The sequence below is a fragment of the Lactuca saligna genome, chromosome 5 (assembly GCF_052625555.1).
Source record: "Lactuca saligna cultivar CGN05327 chromosome 5, ASM5262555v1, whole genome shotgun sequence".
NCBI classification, from domain to species: domain Eukaryota; kingdom Viridiplantae; phylum Streptophyta; class Magnoliopsida; order Asterales; family Asteraceae; genus Lactuca; species Lactuca saligna.
In genome coordinates, this window is record NC_136421.1 from 229,598,153 (window position 1) to 229,612,888 (window position 14,736).

General features: G+C 39.8%; 1 non-coding gene across 1 annotated transcript; it reads left to right on the top strand.

Moving 5' to 3' along the window:
* The first annotated feature begins 13,360 nt into the window (after window positions 1-13,360).
* Window positions 13,361-13,466, top strand: LOC144999198 (small nucleolar RNA R71). The gene has a single exon (XR_013660718.1). It is a non-coding gene; the product is annotated as a small nucleolar RNA R71 (small nucleolar RNA).
* Window positions 13,467-14,736: the final 1,270 nt, after the last annotated feature.

The window sequence follows — 14,736 nt, forward strand, 5'->3', positions numbered from 1 at the left end:
TTAAAGGGTTTCTGTTTAGATTCAACTAATTCACTCCCATGGTTATTTTTAAGATAATTAGTTATTATTGGTTACCAATTATAGTGGTTAGGTTCATGTTCATTACTCCTAACCCTTAGACAGTTAATTAATTCAAGTAGTAGTGAATTGTTTAAATTAACTAATTCCCTAGTTCAATTATTTTGATTAAATAAGATTTGTTATTGGTTAATCAAGTTGATATTTCAATTAACCTCTTGTTTGTTGGTTCCTCAAACAAGCTCACACATTAAGTTACCTATTTTCTAATTAATCTTATTTTCATATTCATTACTCTTAAGCATATGATAAAGTGTTCACAATACATATGAGGTTAATAATCAAGAGATGTTCATGCAACTTAATTAGCTTCCAATTAACAGAAAATAGTTTTCATCAATGCATAAGGTTCTTTAACAAACTTAATTTAATAAAATCACCAAATCATAATGAATCAAAAAGTATATTATAACCATAGGAGCAAATTAGTCTTCCCAAATAGAAACTAAATGAATTTAGCTCATAGTCATGATAAAAACAAACTCAATAGCAGATTTAACTAAGCTAAACATCTTAAAATCCTAAAGCTAAGTGGAATGATTAACCTAATAGCCTTGATTCTTCAAAGGATTGAAGATTAGGGTTCCTTAGCTCCTCCAGGGATTCTTTGTCGCACGTTCAGCTCTCAAAGTTGCCAAAAGTCTTATTCAATCGGATAATGGATTGGTATTTATAATTATCCCAAAACAGGGTGTACTCGGCGAGTAGCAGACCAAACTCGCCGAGTAGGTGCTAATTATCCATCTCAAATAAGGACTCTTGACTTATCTTCTGGAATCTTCTCTTGTACTCGCCGAGTATGCTCGAGAACTCGCCGAGTACATCATCTTTTATCCTTCATTCTTCACTCTTTAGTCTTCAATTGCTTCCCTTTGTTCCTTTTTACTCCTAATCATGTCTTATGGACTGAAAACAAAATTTAAGTATTATTAAGTACCTTTTGTCCACATTATACACAAAATTAGTTAAAAATGAATAAAAATATATGCTAAATAATTAACTAATTATGCACATATCAAAATACCCCACACTTGACTTTTGCTTTCCCCCAAGCGAAAATGAATTTTAACATAATAGAACCACATATGATAACTCCAATCTAACTCAGCCATTATGCCAAGACTGTAACACATGCATTTATGTCTAAAATTGTCCTAAATACCCCCATACTCCAAATACTCACAATTCTCATAAACATTCGCCTACTCATCCCGAACTATGCTCATTTAATGCATCCCTCCGGATCCATCATCAGAAAACCTCCTAACCTCAAGGTATTTTTGATTGAGCAACCCAAGCATACATAATCTAGAAAATTACAATTTATGATACCACTATGGAGCTCTTTTTGGAATTCATCATTTCCTTGACATTTGATCTTTGATCTTTGAATTCACCACCTTTGTTGTTTGATTTTTGGTATCTTCACTTTTGAATCTCTTTGGAATTTTTGATCTTCATATTTGATATTTGACTTTAATGCTCCAAAAATTCTTCAAACTTTTCTTGTAATTCTCTCTTTTTTCTTTCACATGTAACTCATTTTTTTCACTCAAAACCCTACATGCTTAAGCAGGGGCGCTCAACTTCAACCTTTATTGGTTAGCGATAATAATTTTCCTGGATACATTTATGGTACACGATGATAAACATATTGCATCCCTCAGGTTGAGCAAGGTCGTGTTTTTGTCCCATGATTTCAATGGAATAAGGAAGCCACAAATGCACTAGAACATATATAGGCTCAACTAAACATTTGGGTCTTCATGCAGTTATCAACACAATTCTAACATGGAATCCTAATTGCTTTTACCAAAATTTTCTAAGTTAATTCCTAAGTAATTTCCTTTTTGGCATGCAACAATTTAAATTTTTTAAAAATTAACCTAAATTAAGATTCTAAATTTTCTAATTTGTGACCAACCCCCCTACCCCACACTTATTTTATGGAATGCCCTCATTGTATAATAAAAATGCAAATATAGAGAGAATTGGAACAAACTCCCCTAGGGTAGCAGTCGATAGGGTTGATTCTCTTCTTTTCAGCTCCATCTTCAATCGACTTTAGACATGGGAACAGCTCATCCATGTCTTGGGTGTCAAACGTCCCGTGTGGTTGACAACTTCAAAATGTCGCGGAACAAACTTCTTAGAAGATTTCTAGTAAAAACTCTTCATAAAAAGTGGATAAATGCTGCAGTAAAAGTGCTCAAAACAGCTTTGAGTCTTGAAAATTGCAAGTCTACTCGGCGAGTAGTGTCGTGTACTCGGCGAGTAGCTCTCAGCCTAGAACCATTCGTGTAATACTCCCATGTACTCGGTGAGTAGGTTTTGTGCACTCAGCAAATAAGCACTGTATTTCCAAAACTAGTCCATTTCTTTTTCCTTTGACCTCAGGTTTTGAAATCGGACATTTTACTGACCCTTTGTCTAAGTCCTTCAGCAACAACACTCTTCATGACTCTCGATTCTAACGGACTCGATCCTAAGGACAAGACTTTGTATAATTTTTCTTGAACTTCTCTCATTCCTTACTTGACCCTCAATAATTTAGTATGCTTCCTAATCTTCCATACCTGAAAATAAACCACTAAAAGTGAAAGTAATAATCATCCCAACCAAAAATAAAAATTATTCAAGTTTACAATTATCCAAAACAAAACATCTTAAATCATAAAAAAACAAACTCTTCATTCTTCTTCATCTTCCATGTCCTCCCCTCCAGCTCCACTTCCTCCTCCTCCATCACCTCTCATCATTCTCTCTTCACAATTCATTATGTAGGGGTATCTCGGGCCGGGTCTTGGAACAATGTTCATTTGGTAAAAAAGATACTCGAACGATTGGTTGTTATAATTAACCCCTCGTCCGATATCATCCAGGTAGCGCTGGTACTCAACTTGGTTCCACCCTTCATTACCCTCCTCCACCGGAATAACCGATGGGTCTTCCCCTACCCTCTCGCTACGTTGCCGAACCTGTCTTACCGGCTTCTCGGGGATTGCCAGCTCGTCCGCATGTGGAATGGAAAAGTAGTCGCCAAACTTCTCAACGATCCGTGCCCTCCTGTATAAAGCAGTGTTGAACGGTGGAGGGTAAATGATCGTGAGTGCCCTCGCCTCTTGTAAGTCTAACACTCCAAAAGACCTGGCCAACCTCGTAACAAACATGCCTCCATTTATCTTGGAGTTAACTTTTTCCTTAACCACCCCTTCAGCTAAAAATATGGCAATGCAATAGGGGAGATTGCAGAAATCTTCAGGAGTAATAATACTCCAGAGATCAAAAATATCAAGGGTTGGGACTTTGTCCCAATCCTTCCGCATGTTGATAGTGCTGGCCACAAGGCGGTGGATAAGGCGATGGATTGGTGAGCGGATATGACCCTCCTGAGTGGTAAAAGGAATGTACACCCGGTTGGCAATAGTGTTCCACCAGGTAGAAGCCACCACCCCCTCGGGAAGATCCTTGTGGCAGTGTTCCAGAAATGCTTCAAAATCTTCATTAAGCATGGTGCTTTGGTCATACACCCCTAGCCTCCAAGAGAATTCCGCCATGCTGCACTGTCGCAGCTCCCCACCAAGAGAAAAAGTAATCACATGGGGGTTGTAATACTCACTACCACCTCGGAATGAGATGGTAGCAAAGAATTCCCAACACAGCTCAGCATATACCGGTTCCTGTATCTTGAACAACTGCAGCCACCCATCACAGATGATGGTGGTATCCCCCAAATTGCAATCCTTTACCAAATAAGGATTGAGGTCTTCTTCCAAACCCACTTTGCCGAACCAATCCCAATCCACAACGTTAGGCAAATGAATTTCCTTTTGTTTCAGCGCCTCTAGCTTGTTCTTGGCGCGGTCTTGTGATGGCTAACAGGTACAATCTTCCTCTAGCCTCGTGGAACTTATTCCCATTCAAATCAATTAAAATGTTTTTCATACGATGGCTAACAGGTACAATCTTGCCACTAGAAACTTCGACTAATAAAGCATTATCTAGTCTCACAATAGGCAAAGCTAGTTTTCTACCAAATTCATGCGATATAAAGGAGTAGTTGGCTCCAGAATCAAATAAAATTTAGGCAGGCAATTTGTTAACGAGAAAGGTACTTGAAGCGACATCAGCTTCATCTTTAGCAGCTTCCAGTGTCATCTGGAATGCTCTCGCCTTTGGCTTTGGCGGAATGTTGGGTCTTGCTGCCTCCTTCTTCTTCGGACAATCCCTTGAGATGTGCCCCTCCTCACCGCAACCATAACAAACATTCTTGGTGAAGGTGCATTTGTTGGCATAATGCCCTGGCTTTCCACATTTGTAGCATGTGGTTTCCCCGCCACACTTCTCATGATGCTTCTTCTTGCACTTGTCGCACCATTTCGCCTCTACCTTTCCTCCACTTCCTCTCGAACTAGACTTCGAGAATTTACTTTTCTTGCTGGACCCTGAAAATCCATCGATTTTCCTTTTCTCACCAACCTCTGACCTTTCTAGACCTTTTTCCCTGATCTGGGTCTCAACATTTCTAGCAGCCCAGATGGCGGCTTTCAATGTGGTTGCTTGCTTAACCATTGGACCATAGTCCGCTGGTAGTCCAAGGGAAAACTTGTTGACCTTAGAGAGTTCTGTAGGCACCAAATATGGGATAAACTTCATCTTTTCCATGAAACTTGTAGCGTATTCAGTAACGCTCAATTTCCCTTTCTTCAAATTCTGAAACTCATTACTGATTTCCAGAAGGTCCTGCTCGGAGCAGTGTTGCAGTTTTAGTTGTTCCAGAAAGTCTTCCCAAGACATTTTGCTTGCTTCTCCCTTGGGCATAGAGTCGGCTAACAGCTTCCACCAACTCAACACGCCAGATTTTAGTAGAGGGATCGCAAGAGCGGTCTTCTGCCTGTTGCTGCATTCGCAACTTTCAAACATAGTCTCCATTTCAGAGACCCAGTCCATAACTTGTACCGGCGTCGGGCTTCCGGATAGGCATGGTGGTTTGGATGCCATGAAATCCTTATACTTGCACCCACGACCATCATTTCCTCCATACTGGTTATTGCGTCTAACCACTGGTTGTTCGTCTTGACCAATGATCCCACTAAAGTTTTCTCCTTCAGACTGCCCTCCATTCTCCTCGGGCTCTTCCGCTTGAATTGACGGTTCTTCACGATTCTGCCTAAGCAGGCGTCTTGTTTCTTCCATCTGACGATCCAACATCATTTGAATCATCATTTGTACACCAGCCATTGTTATCGGCTCAGGTGCAGCAGCTACGAAAGGTACTTGTTCGATTACAGGCGGTTGATTCCTGTTTTCATTAGCATTTCCAACTCCGCTTCTTGTTCTCACCATTTTGATCTATACACCGAATAATTTCACCTTATTACTCCAAACGATTACATGCTAGTTCTAATATCGTACATATACGCTTAGAATCCTAAACACATAAACCTTTAGATCCGGTTGGCAATAAACCGTAGATCCGAACAATAATATCATATATGGCAACATATAACATTTAGCACATAAAAGCATTTTAGGCAACTTTCCTAAAATAAACTAGTGCTCGTGTCTAAAATTTATCAGACACACACCTAACAATCTCCACTTAGAATGCTAAGTTTAAGTTTAGAAATCCTACAAATTCCTAGTTCGCTTAAACTAATGCTCTGATACCAACTGTGACATCCCCAAAATCTCGGCCAGAAAAGTCCGATTTCATTTATGCTTTTTAAAATAATTTTCAGAGTAAATCCTTTTAATTTTAAAAGAGATGCGGAATTTGTTCCCAAAAACAAAACATGATAAAATAGATATTTATCAAAACATTTCATAAGACATATGATTTCATTTCATATTCAAAAGTCGGGATGTCATGTTCCGATACAGATCATAAAGCATAAACGATAGCATTACAAGTCATTCAACAAATATATACATATACAGACTTGTAAACAAAACAACTTGATGTTCGCCCATCTTAAGCTCTTGCGCCACTTCCTGTAAAATAAATCAACTGAGTGGGTCAGGCTTGGGAGCCTGGTGAGCATATAGGGTTTTCAACCCACAATAATTATATTTAATTTCAACCATCAACAATAAACCCGATTACCCATTCCCGTTATCCTCACCTTACGTTCCTAAAAATAACGTCTATTATAAGGAACATATTTCAGGATTTTTCATCGGGACGGACATTACTGCAGAGGGGCTTCCTCAACATTAAGTGTCCTAAAGGCAACCATGTGGGGGATAGAGTACACCGGTGAACACGTCGTTCAGAACACCTACAGGTAATGAGCCTGCTAGTGTTCCACGGGACAGTCTAGAATAGTCCGTGGTCGTCATCCATACTCTGCTGAATGACTAGAATAACACCAATAACACCGAGGCCTCTCATCTGTTTATTACACACCAATTATCTACCCATGTTCTACCCAACATATTAGTAGATAAAAATATACATTTTTATACATAGTTTAAAAACCTGTATAACATGCTTTAAGCAATACATATTCCACATAACAGATGAGGCATACACACATAACACGTATTTCATAGAGAATACATCAGATCTGTAAGATAGAAGAGAGTGAATATACACTCACACGTATAACAACCAAATATATACACATAACACGTATTTTATAGAAAATACTTCATAATATTGCGTTGGAATGAAAATAACTACACACTCACTTGATCAAAAGATGATCGGGCAGCACTACGGCTTGTAGAAGAGGTGTTTCTCCGTAGATCTGGAAGATCTTCACAAAACCGGGCTCCTCGCGGGCAGCGTTTCGACTCGGGAATAACGCTCTTCGGGATCCTCGGGGCTTCGGATCTTACTTCGGGGCTCGAGAATATTATCGGGGCTTTGGGGTATAAACGACATGCAAAACGAGGCAAAACTTAGAGAGAGGGAAGAGTTTGAACAAGAGAAAATGGCTGAATTCGAGTTCTATTTATAGGCTGCTGGGTCTGGGATTACGCGGGGCGTACTCAAATTACGCGGGGCGTACTCAGTACGCGGGGCGTACTCGGGTTACGCGGGGCGTACTTTGACGTCACTGCGTGCGTCGACTGGTGGCACTCGAGTATTGGTCAGACAAGTTGCATCCGACTGAGTACGCGGGGCGTACTCAAATTACGCGGGGCGTAGTTGACTTGTCAAACTTCTAAATTGCGTAACTTTCGCATACGAGCTCCGTTTTCGACGTTCTTTATATCCACGCGAAGGTCAGACCATACTCTACAACTTTCATTTAGACTCCGTCGGCTAATTTTGACTTTTATTTTTATTATTTATTTTTAGAAGGCCGGGACAGAAAAACTTCGTTATAAATTCATAACTTCTTCGTCTGACGTCCGTTCTCGCCTAACTTGTCATCATTTCGCTACTAACAACGAGATCTTCGTTTCTCATTTAGATTGTTTCGGCTAAAAACCGCTCGATCTCAAATCGAGTATTCGGGCTGTATACTGCTAAGTCGAAACTTCATAAAATCATAACTTCCTCATACGAAGTCAGATTTGGGCGTTCCTTTTATGCACGCTCTCGGTTTAACGAAATCTACGACTTTCGTTTAGATCGCTAAGGCTAAATATCGCTCTATCTTAAATTCATATTTTACGTCACTCGGCGTCGTGTCGGTTCTGTCGCGAAACTTCGACAGGTCATAACTTCTTCGTTATAACTCGGATTTTGGCATTCCTTATATCTCCGGAATCCTTGTTTCGACCACTACAACTTTATACAAAGATGTCGAGCTTATCTCACACTTAAATTTTGACGCTTATTTTATTCTTAATTCATTAAATTATAAAAATTAAGAAAATACACACATAAATCACATAATTCAAATAATTCACAAATAATACATTCTTATTATTTCAAGTTGAGTTACAAGGTTAACCTAGACTATTACATTGCTAAAAATGGCAAGCCTAGAAACACGGGCGTTACATAATTCATGGCAAAATTAGAACCCTAGAATTTGAGGGTACCCACCAAAATCCGAATCTAGGCAAAAGAGGGCCATTCATTGATAAAGATTGAATCTTTGATGAGTTTACAGTAAAAAGATCTTACCTTTTTCTTGGAGAGATGAAGATTGAGTGGAAATTGAAGAAAAAAAAATCGCATAGGGCTTAAGAACTGATTTGCACGGCAAGTGTGAGGAATGAATGGGTGAAAACCCTTTTTTTTACAGATTATAAACCACCTGTGTAAATTGGCTACTCGCCGAGTAGGAGAGACCTACTCGCCGAGTAGAACTCCAAAATCGCGTTTATTGGGTTCAATTGGGTAGGTACTCACCGAGTATGCGTGCCTACTCGGCGAGTAACCCTTGCAGATTGAAATTTTTTTAATGTTTGTGAAAAATAATGCATTTTCTTATTTTTTTTTTAACCGTCCACCCCACACTCTAGGCATTGCTTGTCCTCAAGCAACTATATTCTTAAAAGAAGACGAATGAAAACGATAAAAATAGAAATAAAGTAAAGGAAAAGAAAATGCAAACTTTAAGCTCGGGTCGCCTCCCGAGAAGTGCTTCTTTTTAAGGAGTCATTAGCTGGACTCCTCCCCTTCTATGTGGTTGCCACCCCTTCTAGCAACAACAATTCTTCCATTCCTTCATTCCGGGGGACTCCTTCTTCATACTTCTTGACTCGATGTCCAATGACTTTGAAAGGTGTTCCATCTCTCGACAATAGCTCTATAGCACCATGTGGAAACACCTTCTTAGGACCATCCCATCTCGACCTTAGTTTCCCCGAGAAAACCTTTAGCCTTGAATTAAAGAGTAACACTTTTTGGCCTTCATGAGATTCTTTATTTTCTTTAATCCTCTTATCGTGCCACATCTTGGTCTTCTCTTTATAAAGCAACGAACTCGAGTATGAATCATTTCTAAGCTCTTCAAGGGCATTCATTTGCATCAACCGGTTGCTCTTGAGTTACTCTGTGTTGAAGTTACACATCTTTAAGGCCCAAAACGCCTTATGCTCTATCTCCACCGGAAAATGACATTGCTTTCCATACACTAATCTATATGGTGTAGTACCAATAGGTGTTTTGAAAGTTGTACGGAAAGCCCAAAGTGCTTCATCTAGCTTCTCCGACCATGCCTTGCGATTGCTCCCCACCGATTTCTTCAAAATTCGCTTCAAAGCTCGATTCATCACTTCGGTTTGTCCACTAGTTTGTCATTGGTAGGATGTAAAAAATTTATGGGTTACCCCATAATTCCTTAGCACCTTCTCTAGTTGATCATTATAAAAATGCGTGCCTCGGTCACTTATAAGTGATTTTGGGACTCCAAATCGTGAAAATAGTTTCTTCAAAAACCGCACCACTACCCGACCGTTGTTAGTTGGTAATGCTTGTGCCTCCGCCCATTTGGATACATAATCGACCGCCACCAAGATGTATTTGTTGCCTCTAGACATGGGAAATGGTCCCATGAAGTTGATCCCCCACACATCGAATACCTCGCACACTTGGATACTATGTTGTGGCATTTCATTTCGAGATGAAATGTTTCCCACTCTTTGACAAGCATCACACTCTTTGACAAATTGGGCTACATCTTTAAAAATTGTGGGCCAATAAAACCCAATGTCAAAGATCTTATTTTCCGTGTAATGTGTTGCGTGATGTCCACCCATGGGCCCGCTATGGCAATGCTCTAATATCTTCCGGCTTTCACTCCCGAACACGCATCTTCGTATGATCCCATCCGCGCAGCTTCGGAGAAGATATGGTTCATCCCAAAAGTAATATTTTATCTCAGAAAAGAATTTCTTCTTTTGTTGACTTGTGAGATCTTTTGAGATGTAATTGCTGGCTAAGTAATTAACTATATTTGCAAACCATGGTTCTTCTCCCACAGCCACCATAATATACTCATTCGGGAAATCATCGCCAACTCTATCTTCATGCAATTGCAAGTTTTCAAGTCTTGACAAATGGTCAGCTGCTACATTCTCCATTCCCTTTTTGTCTTGTATCTCTCTGTCAAATTCTTGAAGAAGTAGCACCCATCATAGCAATCTTGGCTTGGTATCCTGTTTGGCAAACAAATACTTGATAGCAGAGTGGTCAGTAAAAACGGTCGTTTTTGATAAAACTAAATATTGACAGAATTTATCTAAAGCATACACCACAGCTAATAGTTCTTTTTCCGTGGTGGTGTAATTTTCTTGGGATGGATTTAGAGTCTTGCTAGCATAATATATGGATCGAAAGTGCTTATCAACCCTTTGACCAAGGACAATTCCAAATGCAAAATCACTAGCATCACACATAATTTCAAAGGGTAAACTCCAATTTGGTGCAACAATGATCGGGGAATTAGTTAATTTTTCCTTTAAAATTCAAACGCCTGTAAACAATCTTTACTAAAATTAAATGGTGCATCTTTTAATAATAATTGTGTCAAAGGTCTAGTTATTTTGGAAAAATATTTTATGAGACGCCGGTAAAAACCTACGTGTCCTAGAAAACTTCTAATGCCCTTCACATTAGTTGGTGTGGGTATTTGGTAATGGTGTCAATATTTGCCCGATCCACTTTAATTCCATTTTTGGAAACTTTGTGGCCCAACACTATACCCTCTTTGACCATAAAGTGGCATTTCTCCCAGTTGAGGACCAAATCGGTTTTTTCACACCGAGCAAGCATTAAGTCAAGGTTTGTGAGCCAATCATGGAAAGAAGATCCAAAAATAGAAAAGTCGTCCATAAAGACTTCCATGAATTTTTCCACCATGTCGTGGAATATTGTTGTCATGCACCTTTGAAAAGTCGCAGGTGCATTGCATAGCCCAAAGGGCATGCGCCTATAAGCAAAAGTGCCACTTGGGCAAGTAAATGTGGTCTTTTCTTGGTCCATGGGGTCTATGGGTATTTGAAAATAACCCGAGAATTCGTCTAGAAAGCAATAGTAGCTATGGACCGATAACCTTTCTAACATTTGATCAATAAAAGGTAAGGGAAAATGGTCTTTTCGAGTGGCATCGTTTAACTTTCGATAATCGATGCATACTCTCTAACCGGTTACCGTTCGTGTCGGGATTAGCTCATTCTTCTCGTTGGTTATGACCGTCATCCTTCGTTTCTTGGCTACTTCTTGCATGTTCAGGTTCAGTATTCTTTGGTGCTGCACAACCGGCTTCACTCCTTCTTCCAGATTGATCTTGTGAGAGCAATAAGATGGGCTTATTCCCTTGATGTCGGTGATGCTCCAAGCTATGGCACGCTTCTGTTTCATCAACACTTGCACGAGCTCCTCCTTTTCAGATTTGGACAGGTCAAAGGCTATAATCACTGGCTTTTGGTTGCCCTCTTCAAGGAAAGCATACTCCAAATGTTCAGGTAATGTTTTCAGCTCAGATTTTTGGTTCTGACTTCGGGAATCGCCGAGTGCAGGTAGGGTACTTGGCGAGTTGGTGGCTGAATTTACGAATTCGTCCTTTTCAAAGGAGGAACTCGGTGAGTAGGGCTCTCAGTTTGCTTCATTATTTCTTCATATTCAGCTTCTTCTAGCAGCCTTTCGATCTCCATTAAGTCTTTTTCTGCATCAAATTCTACATCAACATTTGTGGACTCGTTGGAATATTCCTCTACACACTCCTCCAATAGTTCATCTAGCCTTTCAATTGAGAAAGTTATGTCGTCACTGTTCCTTGAATACTTCATAGCTTGATCAACACCAAAGGTTACAGAATCATCACCTACCCGCAAGGTAAGCTTTGAATCCCGCATATCTACTATAGCACTTGCAGTCTTGAGGAAGGGTCTTCCGAGGTTGATCGGGACTTGAGGATCCGCCTCCATGTCTAGAATGATAAAGTCAGCAGGAAAGACGAATTTGTCCACCTTGACCGGCAAATCTTCGCATATGCCCCTTCGGAAAGTGACAGTCTTGTTTGCTAAATGGATTGCCATACGAATTGGCCTTGGTTTCGGGAGATCTAGCTTCTTAAAGAACGAATATGGCATTAAGTTGACACTTGCTCCCGAATCAACTAAGGCGTGAATTATAGCTAAGTTGCCAAATTGGCAAGGTAGTGTTAAGCTCCCCGGGTCACCTTTCTTCTTTGGTAGCTTATTTAGCATAGCAGCTGAACAGTTTTCATTTATAACCACCTTCTTCACTTCTTCCATCTTCCTTCTATTAGTAAGAAGTTCCTTGAGGAACTTGGCATATTTGGGCATTTGGACAACAACTTCAATGAAGGGTATGTTGATTTGAAGAGTCTTGATATGATCTAAGAACTTCTGGTACTCCTCTTCCTGTTTCTCCTTCTTTGCTCGGGTTGGGTATGACATTGGAGGCTGATATGGCTTTTTAGGGACCTGTTCTTTCGGATTTGGCATTGTACTCGCCGAGTCCATGTTTGGTACTCGGCGAGTAGGGTTGTCAGATTGATAGTTTTGATCTTATTCTTGATTTTCTACCTCTTTCTTCTGTGATTATTTAGGTGCTTCTTTCTGAATAAGGGCCAGAGGGATAATTATTTTCCCACTTCTAGTTGTAACTATATTTATGTGCGTGCCTCGTGGGTTATTTTCGGTTTTACTAGGATGTTCGCTCGGCGATCTTTGGTTTATTTGTTGAGCAAGTTGCCCCAGCTACGTTTCTATGTTGTGAATGGATGATTGCTGGTTTCTAATGATATTTCTTGTTTCTTGAATGGCAGCATCATGATCACTATGTCTTTTTTCTGAAGCAGCTACAAATTTGGTAAGCATTTCTTCCAAACTTTGTTTTATTTATTGTGCTGACTCCTCCTTTTGGTAAAAACCTCTTCCTTTCTGCTTGTACTTCTCCTCCTTAGCCTTCTTGTACTCTTCATACGAGAGCCACTCTTTCTTTGGTTTTCTCCAGTCTTCATCATATCGGTCTCCACTTGAGTAACATACTTTCACCTTTTTATTGCCATTTTCATCCAAGCCGCAGTCTCTAGTAAGATGAGATCCATTGCAGTTTTCACAACCCACCCGAATAGCATGGATTGTTTGATCCATTTTATCCATCCTCCTATCTATGGTTTTTAGCATAACCATGACCGCGGATAAGTCTTAAGTAGCTTCATATGCGGCTCCCCTAGTAACATCGTTTCTTGGGTTGTGGTATTCTCTAGAGTGCTCAGAGAATTCTTCAATTAATACCTTGATTACTGGGGGTGGCTTTTTGGTGAGTGGGCCTTGCGAGTCAAGTAGCTGCCTAGTTGTGACATTAACTCCATCATAGAAGATAGAGACTTCTTGTTGGCTATTTAGATCATGATGTGGGCAGTTTCTTAGTAAGCTCTTGTACCTCTCCCAAGCTTAAATACTGACTCTCCAGCTTGTTGTTCAAAGTTAGCTATTGCTTTCTTTAGTTTGGCTATCTTGGAAGGTGGGCAAAAGTGGTCAATGAATTCTTCTTTCATTTTGGCCCATGTGGTCACTGATCCAGGGGGAAGTGATTTGAGCCAATCTTTTGCAGCACCTTTGAATGTCACAGGAAGCATGCGAAGTAGTTGAGTCTCGCGAGGAACATTTGGAACATTGAAGTAATCAAGTACATCATTAACTTCATCCAAATGCTTGTAGGCATCTTCGTGACCTTTTCCATAAAAAGCAATTTCCTTGAGTTGGGCAAGTATGTGGCCCTTTAGCTCAAAAGTATCAGTAGCGGGAATTGCAGGTTGCACATGTCCTGGGAAGGTGTCATCGCGGATCCTCTTCTTCCATTCTCCCATGGGGATTTCATTAATGTTAGCCATGGTATGAGCTAACTCATCACCGGAATCGGAGTCGTGCCCATACGTGGGTTCTTCTTCTTCGGTGTCGTACTCGGTATCTTCCTTGATTCGGTCTTCTCTTGCCAAAGATGCGCTGGATGCTCCTGATTTGCTACTCTTCTTCTTCCCAAAAACAGTCTTCAAGTTGGACAAAGGTGACTTCCTTGGTGTATTCGAGCTTTCCACGTCTTTTCCTTTGTTTCTTCTCAAAGTGGATTCGGGATCGTCAAACTGGGGTACCAGCGGGGTGTTTGATCCTCTGGTCATGAAAGTCCTAAAATAAACAAGATAACAACGTAAAAAGAACAAAAAAATTGTACTAAAAAAACGACATATTAAGGCTAAAACCCTGTTGTACTCGCCGAGTAGGTGCGAATGCACTCGGCGAGTAGCAGTGTTATTTTGAAAGAAATCTAAACTTAAAATAAAAAAGAATTTAGATCCTAAAGCCTAACTACTAATTACTAATATGCAATAAATTAACTTTGTGCCAGAAAACTTACACAAAGGGTCGAAAAAATTAGAAATTAGATAAATTATTTAGAACCGTTCCCCGGCAACAGTGCCAAAAACAAGATGTGTGTGAAACGAACTAGTTTTAATCCTACTTTTTATTAATGAGTTAAGCACACAAAGGTAGTGAAGCTGTCTTTTAGTGATACAGTTGGATAAGTAGGGTATCGAACTCCGGGAACGGAAATTGATCTAATAACTAATTTTAACTAAGCAAATAATAAAAGTAAAAGGGTTTTTCTCTAGTTTTACAAGACTAGACACTTAAACAAAACAAATAAAACAATTAACTAACTAACGATTAAAACAAATGACAAATTCACCAAATTTATTAAAGGGTTTCTGTTTAGGTTCA